Below are 12,577 nucleotides of genomic sequence, written 5' to 3' on the forward strand. Positions count from 1 at the left end.
TAGTGGGTTGTATACTGGATTTGGCCTTGGATTTGAATGTGGATTTAAGTTTCGCCGGATGGGTCACACGTATAGCTTGTGATGATGACCGTGTGATACTTGGATATCTTGCCGGAGTGCAGTATCCGGCATATTTCGCGTGGTATGCGATATGCGTTATGTGTTGTTTGGTCATCCAACAGTGTGAGTATATCGTGACGTTCGGGTAACTCTCCTCCACTGTTTTTACTCAATAAATTGAGCATGCTCGTGATATTTCAAATTGATTTAAGCTCATGATCTTTCAAATTGATTTAAACTCGTGTTTCGAGGAACTGATTCAAATATGTTGTTATAAAATTATAACTGTTTTTACTCAATCGGAGCACCCCTGTGGGGGGGCAATATTGTACGTGTTGCTCACCCCTACAACTACATTTTCTTTATGCAGGTGATCCTGTGGAGTTGGTGCACGATATGACATGGCAGTGGCGACAGTAAAAATCTGTTTCATTTTGTGTAACTCTCATTTCATTGTAAAATGACTCGTATGAAAAAAAAAATCGAGTTTTTCGATTATTTCGACCTACCTTATGATTGACGTTTCCGCACTGTTTTCAAAGTATTATTTCTAACTCAAAAGCCTTACGTTCTATCGAGAATGTGGTGTTATGATGTTCGATTTTTAACATTGTAGAACTGCGTTCGATAGGACGTACCGCTATTATGTGCTTGGTTTTCCGGGGTGTGACATCTTGACCTAAAAATAATAATATCTATAATATCTATAGTTAAATAGAAGGGATAGCCCAGGCTCCCAACTCAGAAACCTACTTCAGTGATGGAGGATAAATCATGGTTTTGTTCCTATGAAGGAAATTTGGAAAAGGGGAAAAATTCGAAACCTGAAAATTGGGCTTCAAATATGGAAAATCATGCTTTAGCATCAATTATGGTGCTAGAAAAAGAAGGAAGCCGTATCATTGGGATTTTCAGGTTGCTTGATTTCTTGAGAAGATCTATATTAATTTATATTTCTAGAATAAGTTATCAATCAAGACATTATTTTCCTAATATGATTTTAATTAGGATTTAAATTCTTTTCTTATTAGTTAAGTTTTAGGAATATTCTAGAATCTAGGGTTTCCTATGGTTTTAGAGTTTCTTTGTTTTCTATTTAAGTCAACTCATGAGATTTTATTAATCAATTTTATCATATTATTAATCAAAATTTAGAGATTTTCTCTATTTTCTAGTGGATTTCAGTTTATCATTCCGAGTTTAGACGTTTGTCAATCTGTAAACTCGTGCTTCTGTGTTGCATCATTGAGTGGAAAAAAGAAAGAAAGAAAGCAAGCAATTCGTGAAGGTGAAAATGTAGAGAAGCCAGCCAAAGAGGCGCACCACCAATTGGTCTAGTTCATCAAATTAACAAGCCAATTTCTCCTCTTTTTGTTTGTTGAGGTAATTTTCTAAACTTAGTTCTTACTAGGGATTTGTTATAATTATATTTTTTTAATTTGTGGATTTTTGGCCGCATGTATAGAGTTTGCTCCATTTTAGAAACATTGCTACATGTATTATCTGCTTTTCCCCTATTGTTTTACCTCACTAAATATTATTTTACAAAATTACAATATATGCTTACATATTCTATACATCATTCATATTATAGGTTATACTTATAATGTTAGATCATCATCGAAATCCTAAGAGAACGAAGAATATTTTGCATTTTTTTAAGAAAAAGAATGATGGATCATCAAGTAGCATGCCTTCTAGCCCTTCTTTATCTTCTCCAATTTGTGGGGAGAAACCTCCTTCGGAATTTCAAAGAGCTAAGTCTCAAAGAGTCCATTGTGATCAACAAGTTGATACCAATTCTCTAGAACGTGATCCAAGATTACGTCGTCAAATATGCACATATCCAATTATTGAACGTGATAATGTTCGAAGAGCATATATTCTCTTAGGACCATGTCAACGTGCATTAGGGGAATATCCAAACCACTTAGATGGGAAACAAAATCGTCGATTTCAACAATGTTGGTTCAAAAAATTCCCTTGGCTTGAGTATTCTATTCATGAAGATAAAGGGTTTTGTTTTCCATGCTTTGTTTTTGAAATTGATCATTCACACAAGGCATTCACTATAGATGGGTTTAAAAATTGGAAGAGAGTTTGTGGAGAAAATGTGCTTTCCTTGGTCATTTAGGCAATATAAATTCCCCACATCATCTTGCCATGCAAAAGTGGATTGATTTAAGCAACCCTTCTCAACATATTGATAGAGTGGTGCAATCACCACAAGATGTTACAAAAAATCAGTTGAGACTTACAACCACAATTGAGTTCATTAGGTATCTAGCAAATCAAGGAATGGCTTTTAGAGGCAATGATGAATCTTGTGAGTCATCAAATTGGGGTAATTTCATTGAGTTTATAAAAGCTTTTTCAAGAATGAATGTAGAAGTTGAAAAAGTCGTCTTAGATAATGTTCCTGGAAATGCGAAATATATTGCATCAACGATACAAAAGGAGATCCTACATATTTTTGCTAACAAATTAAGGAAGAAGATTCATGAGGAAGTTGGAAAGGATGGAAGATTTTGTATTCTTGTTGATGAAGCACTTGATAAATCTAAAAAGGAACAAATGGCTATTAACCTAAGATTTATTGGTTGTGATGGGTTTATTCAAGGATGGTTTTTTGAGATTATAAGTCTTCATGATACTAATTCCTCAACTCTTAAAACTGAGATTTGTAAGGTGCTTGGTAAACATTTTAGCTAAAAATATGCGTGGCCAAGGATATGATGGTGCTAGCAATATGCATGGTTAATGGAATGGCTTACAAGCATTGTTTCTCAATGATTATCCATATGCATATTATATACATTGCTTTGCTCATCGCCTTGCTTTGCTCATCACCTCCAACTAGCATTAAATGCTGCAGCTAAAGAGGTAGGAGTCATTTGGAGATTCTTTTCAATGTTGAATAATATTGTACAGATAGATAACGAGTACAGCCAACAAATCATTTGGTTAAGGACGTACTTGAAACCTTATACCCACAAGCATGGTGGGAATAACTTAACTAAGACGAACGAAACCAACAAACTGTTAGGTTGAGGTCTAGTTCTCAAGAGGCCATAGTGATGGGTATTCACATTAATGATGTGATTGAATAAGAGTATCCTCTCATTAGTAACTTAGCAATCCAACAAACTGTTAGGTTGAGGAAAACTATGTGAAAGTGAAACTCACATCCCCACTAAGAATTTCAATTGAAACTCTCGGATTTCAAGAAGGATATGAAATTTGCCATATCTTAAAGACCCTAAGTCCTTGGTAGAAGATTAATCTAAATTAAAAGCTATTTACGTTAAGCAGAATTTCAAAATAATAATCACAAACCCAATCTCAAAGATACTTGACTCAAACGTCCAAGATGGCACGAACTATCCGGTTTGATTACACAAACACCAACTGGTCCTATAATTGGATAAGATTGGTTGTGTATTAGAAAAATCCCACCACATACCCCTCTTGGTCCATATGCCATTGAGGAGGGAACAAAGGCTTATAAGAAGCATGTGTCAAATGACAACCAAGGTAAAAGTTACATGTTGGCATCCATGAAAGGTGAAGCTACTTGTAGCTTATAATACCATATCTGAACTTGTTATGACAAGAATCGTAAGTGGGTTCCCAGTTAATCAACATGATCTCAAAGTAATATAATTACTTAAGAGATTGGAAAATATGGATTTTTCCTTGATGTTGAAGTTCAACAAGATTCTTCCTTTCATCCCTATCATCAGTTAATCCCAGTATGTTATGAACTATAATATGGGAAAGATGAACAACACCCTATCTGAGCTACTCAACATGGCCATAGTAGCTTAAATGAATATCTCAAAAGATAAAGGGTTAAATAGGATAGTTGCAATTTTTAGAAGGGTTCTTCTTCGTTCAAATCCAAACAAAAAGCTAAGGATAAAGGAAGAAGAAAGGTTTTCTAAAAACCCAAGGAAGGAAGAATACAAAAGAAAGACAAGTAATTGAAAGGTACTTTTTTTTTCACTATGGCAAGGATGGACATTGGAAGAAAAATTGCAAGAGATGTCTTGCAAGCCTCAAGAGAAAAACCTTCATAAGGTAATTCTAAAATTAGTAATTAAAAATTAAAGCTTCTAAATTGAATAGTTGATTCAAAAGCTAGTCAAAATATATGTAATTGTGTGCATGGACTAGTGGGAAGTAGAAGACTTGGAAAATGAGAAATGGTGCTTACTGTGGGAAATAGCACTAATGTAGTTGCCAATGCTATAGGCACCTAGCATCTTAGACTACCCTCCGAAGAGGACCTAAATTTGAAATAGTTGTTATTTCTTTCATTTCTGGATGTGTAAAGAACTTAGTATCCGTCTCTATATTTTTAGGAGATATGGATTTGATGTTTTGTTTGACAAAATGCTTTGTTTTATTTCACATATCAATCGAATCTTTGCTTATGCAATTTTGATTGATGGATAAAGATGCAACTAGACCTGATAGGCCTAAAGATGTGGATACCTAAACTAAATTGTGACACCTTAAACTTAGAAACATTAGCCAAGATAGAATTCACCAGATGGCAAAACATGGAAGCTTTGGATCATTTGATCACATTCCTATTCCTACTTGTGAATCTTGTCCACATGGCAAAATGACCAAGTCTCCTTTCACTGGTAAAGGACAAAGAGTTACAGAATTGTTGGGATTGATCCACTTAGATGTTTGTTGAACCTTTTCTACAAATGCAGAGGGCGGTTATTCATACTTCATTACCTTTACCAATGATTATTCACGGTTCGGGTATTTATACTTCATGAAGCATAAGTCTGAAGCTTTTGAAAAGTTTCAGGAATTCAGAAATGAAGTTGAAAACCAAACAGAGTTGAAAACCAAACAGGCAAGAGTATTAAAATCCTTAGATCTGATTGAGGAGATGAATACTTAAGCACAAAGTTTCTTTATTACCTCAAGGAACATGGCATCTTATCACAATGGACTCCACTAGGGACTCCACAACATATTGGAGTTTCTGAAAGGAGAAATAGTTTCTGAAAGGAGAAATCGAACCTGAATGGATATGGTTCATTCCATGATGAGTTATACTGATTTACCTATATCCTTTTTGGGATATGCACTTGAAAACATAATTCATTTGTTAAATAGAGTGCCTTCCAAATCCGTTCCACAAACTCCATACGAAATGTGATTTGAGAAGAAACCAAGTCTTGATTATATCAAGATTTGGGGTTGTCCAGCATATGTCAAAAGATAGGATGCGAGTAAACTAGATGCAAGATTAGTGAATTGATTAATTTATAGGGCATCCCAAGGAAACTATGCAATATTACTTCTATCACATCGACGACCAAAAGGTGTTTGTCGCAAAGTCAGCTACCTTCTTAGAAAGAGAATACATTCTTAATGGAAAAAGGGGGACATGAGATAGAACTCAAGGAAATGTCCAATGAGCTAGAAATCAACACTAAACTAAATGCAATCCTAGATCCACAACCTGTTGTCACAGAGACTTAGCATAGTTCAAGTAGGGTTAGTAGAATACCTGAAAGGTATTATGGTTTCCTTCACGAAAACAAAGGAGAGTTAAATCTTCCAAGTGATTGTAAGGATATTGAAGACCCTTCGAACTACAATGAGGCAATTTCAGACATTGACTCACAGAAATGGCTTGGAGCCATGAAATCCGAAATGGATTCTATGTATACCAACCAAGTTTGGACTCTAGTTGATCCACATCCTGGTATTGTACTAATAGGTAGTAAATGGATCTTTAAGAGAAAGATAGGCTCATATGGGAATGTAGAAACCTACAAGGCAAGGCTAGTAGCAAAGGGCTACAAACAGAGAGAAGGGATTGACTATGAAGAAACATTCTCTCATGTTACTATGACAAAGTCTATTCGGATTTTGTTTGCAATAGCTGCATATACCATAACTATGAGATTTGTCAAAATGGATGTGAAGACAGCTTTTCTGAATGGTCACGTTTAGGAAGAACTATATATAGATCAACCTAAAGGCTTCATTTCTAAAGTTGATAAGCATAAGGTTTGCAAGCTACATAGATCCATTTATGGGTTGACGTAAGATTCTAGGAGTTGGAACATCCTATTTGATGAAGTTGTCAAATCATTTGACTTCATACAAAACATGGATGACAAATGAGTGTACAAAAGGGTCAATGGGAGTTTGGTAGTATTCCTAGTGATTTATGTAGATGACATACTACTTATCGGAAATGATATAGCTAGGAATGATATCTTTACTGAAGCTGTGACTCATTAAATCATTCTTAATGAAAGATTTTAGAGAAGAATCTTACATACTTGGAATAAAGATTTATCTTGATAGATCTAAGAGAATAATTGGATTATCTCAATCCTTGTATGTTGATAAGGTGCTAAGCAGATTTCATATGGAACAGTCTAAGAAAAGTTTACTTCGAGTACGACATGGACTTCACTTTTCTAAGAGCATGTGTCCAAAAACTCATGATGAGATACAGCAGCTGAGTAAAATCTCTTATGCATGTGCAATAGAGATTCTCATATATGTCATAGCATGTACAAGACATGATATCGATTATACAAGTATAACTAGAAGATATACATCAAACCCATGATTAGATCAATAGGGAGCAGTCAAGTGTGTTCTTAAATACTTAAGAAGGACTAAGGACATGTTCCTCATATGGGAGGAACATCAGAGTAGAAAGTGGAAGCATTTACTGATTCGTATAATATATCTAATATCGATTATTGCAAATCCACCTAAGGGTACGTCTTCATTTTGAATGGACACTAGTTAGTTAGAGAACAATTGAAGCTAAATACATTGTCGCTTTAGAAGCTACAATAAAATCTATTTGGATAAAAAGTTCATTACCGAACTAAATGTGGTTCTAAACATAATGTCACAAGTATCTTTACGGTGTGATAACAATGAGGTGATAGCTCAAGCCAAGGAACTTGGCCTCATCAGAGATCCAAACACATAGAAAAATGTTACCATTAGATAGGACGTTTTGCATCCTAAAGGTTGCATCTGCAAACAACGTAACAGATCCACTCACTAAGCCTATGTCACAGTCACAACTGGATAAACATACAGAGATAAGGGGTATTAGATACATGGCTATATGGCTCTAGTGCAAGTGGGAGATTGTTAGAAATGTACCTTAAGAGCCAATACATTTGATGTAATCTTCTTAGAATTCATTTCATATATGATATATAAAGGGCAAACTTATTTTGTTATCTTTTACATTGTATAAAGAAACAAATGTCCAGGGTATGCTAAATAAGAGATAAAGTAATCTAAGGAAGATTAGATTCGGGAGACCTTTAATCTCTAACTGTAGTATCCCAAAATGTTCCTAATCATAGGTTATCAAATGGGCATTGATAAACTGTCAATATTAGCACATATTACGTATGCTCAATTAGGAGGATGGTTAGTCTCAAACCATTTGTGTAGTTGACACTAATACAAGTATGTGGGTGCTCATTAGTGAATGAGTACACTGAACATGATCAACCGTAGTTCTCGTATGGAGTATTTATCTATATGTCATGATGAGAACTCATAGTTGCAATAATGCAAATTAGTCCTTAGACCTAAGGCATCATGGTTGTCATGTGATGCGTTATTGATCTTTAATAGCTCTCAAAGGCAAGCTAGAAAAGATTTGTCTTAAGTGTTGTTGGGATCTCTTAATTCATCATAGGGGCATGTGAATGTACAATAAGGAATCTCTACTTTCGATAAAAGAAGGAGAATGTTTCAAGATGTGATTCAGCAAATCTTTGGCCAAAGTATTTTGAGCTTGATTTAGAAAGTTGTTCTTAATCATGTTCTTTTGAATCACATGAGGTTATAAATCATATCATGGGTTTACATAATCAATCCGTACCCTAATAATATGATTAGAAACATTGTATAAGAGAATGACCGTTTTACATTGCAATTCCAACTGAATAGGTTCTTTATCTATTCTGGTTAGCTTGGGTATCCTTGATATATTGCTAGATGTCACTCTTGGCTCGTGGAAATAAAAGAGAGTTTTCAAGAGTGAAACACTTTCATCTTTCAAAGGGTTTAGATTGAAACCAATCTTGAGAATCTTGCACTAGCATCCTTGTATTCTCAAGATAATTCCTCTCATCTCAAGTTTCCATTAGTATGGTGACTTAGAGGCCATATACTTTTGTGGCTCACATGGAGGAGAAAGATTAATGAGCAAATATCAAAGAGGAGATCAACAAAGTGGAAATCATCAAGAGAAGACCAAACACAAATTGGTTCATATAATTGCTTCAAGGGTAATTAGAGCATATCATTTTCTCTTGAATTTCCATTTATGAAAAACATATCAATGTTCATGGCTTAAGATACTTGGAAGAGGTTTTGTTTTTGAATTTAAACAAACCACCAGACTTCCGCTGCGATTAATTTGATTAAATGCGTGTTCAATATTCAAATGAACTTCTCAAAAATGTTTTGAACTCCTACAGACATGTCTATTGTGAGACCCATTTTTGAAAAATGATAAATTAACATTTTTAAAAAAGGCTTTAATGACCTCTTCAAGCTCCATTCTATGCAGAGACAAAAGCTACTCTGCTCCTGCATCAGGTTTCAATTTCAAAGCTTTTATGCCCATAAAAAGCAACCCAACAAACCAAATCTCAATATTATGAGCTCACAATATATAACAATTATGAGTTAGATTTAAATGGAAATTCATGGAACTCAAAACCTCCAACAGAACCCAAATGGTTCCTCAACGAAGATACAAAATCTACCATTTTGGCAATTCTCTGAAAGTTGTTTTTTGATGAACAAAGAAACTAAATCAAACACTCAACTGGGTCTTGCCTAAGCGCTCGTGCACCGCCCAAATAACTAGCGAGCTCAACAAACCTTGAATCCGAGGCTGAGAAAACCTCCCAAATGTCAGCCAGAGAAATAACCACATTGAGAAAATCAACCTTGACATGAGCCCCAAATGGACAAGAGGCTAGTGCCAGCGAACTTCTTCTTGTTGATGACCTTGACGGCAATGCGCTGGCCGCTACACACACTGGTGCGCCCGAGGAGCTTTCCTAGTTCGTATTTCCCGCACAAGGCGTTGTCAAGGATGAGTGGTGCCTGCGACTGTTGCTGCTGTTCGATCTTTGTCATCCTAGTTATGGGTTTTGATTGGTTGAGAGAGAGAGAGAGAGAGAGAGAGAGAGAGAGAGAGAGAGAGAGAGAGAGAGAATTTAGGAATTTTTGTCGTCGGAGGAAGATGGGAGTTGGGGTCTGGGGCTGGGTTGTTGGCCAAGAAAGTGGCTGGGGTTTGGGTTTTGTTTAAGCCTTTTTATTTTTTTTAAACATGTTATTTTATTATTTTATATAATTTTTTTTAGGAATTGGTTAGTGGGTGAGTCCCACAGTGGACATGTCATTAGTTAACATCTGACCAAACGGTCAACTTAACAGAAGGTTTAATTGGTCATATTTGAAAATATTGTGATGTAAATTGATGAAATTGAAACTAGAGGGTGTATATTGAGAATGACCCCAAACCTTTATAAAGTCTTTTGACGTTAGCATCTTATCGGATGTTTGTGCTCAACTATGTCGCAAGAAATATTAAACGGACTAGCTTTGATTTCAATTGCAAGTGAACTTCTAGAGAAAAAAAAACTTGATTATGAACATTTGATTGATGATTTCTCTTCTAAAATTTCAAGAAGATCAATTCTCAGACATTAGTATTGTACTGGCTGTGTTTTTTTTCTTTTGGGGAAAAAGCTTTCGTAATAGTTTTAATTCTTCACATAAGGACAAAAATACAATGTGAATGATTTTGGACAATCAGTATGTTTTTGTTGTTGCTTTTGTGTTTAATGCAATATAATCTAATTTGTTAATGACATTTGTGTGCAACTACTCTTTAATTTGTGATTGCCAAATTTGTTTCCTATTAAACACAGATTGCTTATTGGAGGCAACAAGGGACCTTATAGGGGAACAATGAGCACATTTTTGTACCGAACATACTAATATTTAACTTTATCAAATGGAAACATTTAAATTTTTATGAATTTGATTTCTAATTGTCATTACATGTTTATTGCTGGTGACTTTTAGTTATAAAAAAAAATTGTTTATGACATTAAGTTATGGCAAATTTTTATTTATAGTATTTTTGTATTAGATTAGGTGAGGCCCCAATTTAAGTTTCACACAGGGCCCTCAAAATCTCAAGGACGACCTTGGTGAAGGTGAGGACCTTCGATAGGTGTGAGCATTCGGTAGGCAAATAGACATGCATGCAAAGCACAGATGTACGTGGTTTACCCTAATGATTGGGCTACGTCCACGGAGAAGTATATTCTCATTATGATAATGTGTGTTTACATTGTACAAAGGGTTAGACCCAAAGAGAAGAGGAAGAAGGCCGAAGGCTGAAGGTCAAGGATCACACCGAAGACCAAGGATCCAAGGACCAGCAAATGGGCTCATGGGCCTATGAGGCCTAAAGAGCAATATGGAGCCCAAGGAGAGATCCGGGTCCAAAAGTTCCCGTCCCTTTCTTGGTGGTGAGAGGTCTCATTTTATAAGTAAGAGGGAGTCTCCTCCTCTTGCGTTTTGTCGATGTGGAACTCCCTTTCTTTTGCTTGGAATGGCTTGGGAGTGCTTGGCTAGATATGGTACAAAAAGGAGTCTCCCAAGTTTCCGATTAAGGAGGTACTTCTTGATTGAGGACTTGTAGTCTTCAATACACTGGCTGAGCAACACTTTAGATTTGTTTCCATGCAGCACAGTCTGCCACCTCCAATCCCCCCCAGAGGTAGACTACTTAAGACATCTTACCATAGGACGTGGTGCCGCATGGCATCACAATGCACCATAGGGTGTAGTGTCGACAACGTGACCGAATGGAATGGTGCCAATGACATCCCAGTGCGCTGTACTGGTGGTACCGACGCTGCCACGTGCCGCACAAGTGGTGATACCAACAACATCACGCTCCAGCTAATGAGCTGTTGGTGTTGCACATGTGTTGATGAGGTTGGTATCGTAGGTTCATGCCATAGGTTCATGTCATAGATGGAGAAGTGTTACCAAGGTTCCATTCGGCAGTTGGTGAGGTGTCGTTTGGCAATTGGGTTATTGCCTAGCAATTGAAGAGGTGTTGTTCGACAATTGATGGGTGCCGTTAGTGAGATGCATCGCTCAAGAGGTGTTGTTCGGCATAGTCTGAAATATCGATAATATCGACGAAATATCGAGGATATTTCAGTTTTTTCAAATCACGGATATTTCGAAACATATCCATGTACATATCGTATAAAAATCGACAATATCGACGATAATATCGGAAAATATCGATGTCGATAATTTCGCTCACACTTCAGCAATATTTTGTCAAAATATCGGTGTAATATCGCTAAAATATCAAAAATATCGAAATATCGATGTAAGGGGAAAAAAAAAGGAAAATGAAGAAAAAAAGGGGAAAAAAAGGAGAAAAAAAACACAAAGGGGATTTGAACCCCTCACATTTTACTCCTCCAACACCTTAACCACCATATCACTTATGTTTTTGTGATAATATGCTAAAATATTTATATTTGTATGGGTGGCATGTTAACAATTAAATGCAAAACTATTTTTGGGATTTATCATTTGATGACTACTTTTCATAATACACTTACTCAACACATAGAGATGATGAAGAGAGTAAAAAATTTGAATCTCATATGAACTCTATGTGGTACTAAGCCACTCATGTATCTTACCATGCAATGTATAAAGTGTAAAATATTGTAGTAAATCATTATATAGAAATGATTATGGTGTGTTTAATCTTTTTTCATTAATTACTACATATTTTCTACACTCACAGTGTTTGCCAGCTCGCTGTATAATCAACTTAAATCAGTTAAATCCATCATGCAATGCATTTCCTTCTAATTTTTTGTGATAAACTAATAGATAATTGACTAAATAAACATTCTCCAAAGTTTCAATAAAAATTTCCAAGTTTTTCTTACAATTTCCGTGGTTTTTATTCAATTTTTATCGATATCGATAATATCCCGATATTTCCATCGAAATTTCTATATTTTTGGACTACCGATATTTCCGATATCATCGATATTTTAGACCTTGTCGTTCGGTAGTGTCATAGGTACTGTTTGGAGGCGTCGCCCAAGAGCTACCATTCGGTGGGTGCCAGTAGTGCCGTAATGGAGAGGTGTCTCCATAAGGTATCGTAAGCGTTGTACCTCCATGGATGCCGTTCAATAGTGGAATTAGGGCCGAATTAGAGGCGTAATCCACAAGGTGCCATTCGGAAAGGCATGGGTATCATTAGGTAGGTGCCTTGCGTGCTACCGATTGGTTGGGTACTGTCGTAGGTGCTATCATTTGGAGCTTTCATAAGCACTGTCGTAAGAGCTGTTAATTGGAGTTGCCGTAAAAGCTGTCGTAGGTGCTATGATTGGAGATGCTCAGATCTTGCCAT

At 36.0% G+C, this 12,577-nt stretch overlaps 1 pseudogene; it reads left to right on the top strand.

Annotated features, from left to right (window-relative positions):
• Nucleotides 1-1,666: 1,666 nt before the first annotated feature.
• Nucleotides 1,667-11,157, top strand: LOC148297524 (uncharacterized; annotated as a pseudogene).
• Nucleotides 11,158-12,577: the final 1,420 nt, after the last annotated feature.

The sequence above is a fragment of the Prunus avium genome, chromosome 1, assembly GCF_965620075.1.
Source record: "Prunus avium chromosome 1, drPruAviu1.hap1.1, whole genome shotgun sequence".
In the NCBI taxonomy this organism is placed as follows: Eukaryota; Viridiplantae; Streptophyta; class Magnoliopsida; order Rosales; family Rosaceae; genus Prunus; species Prunus avium.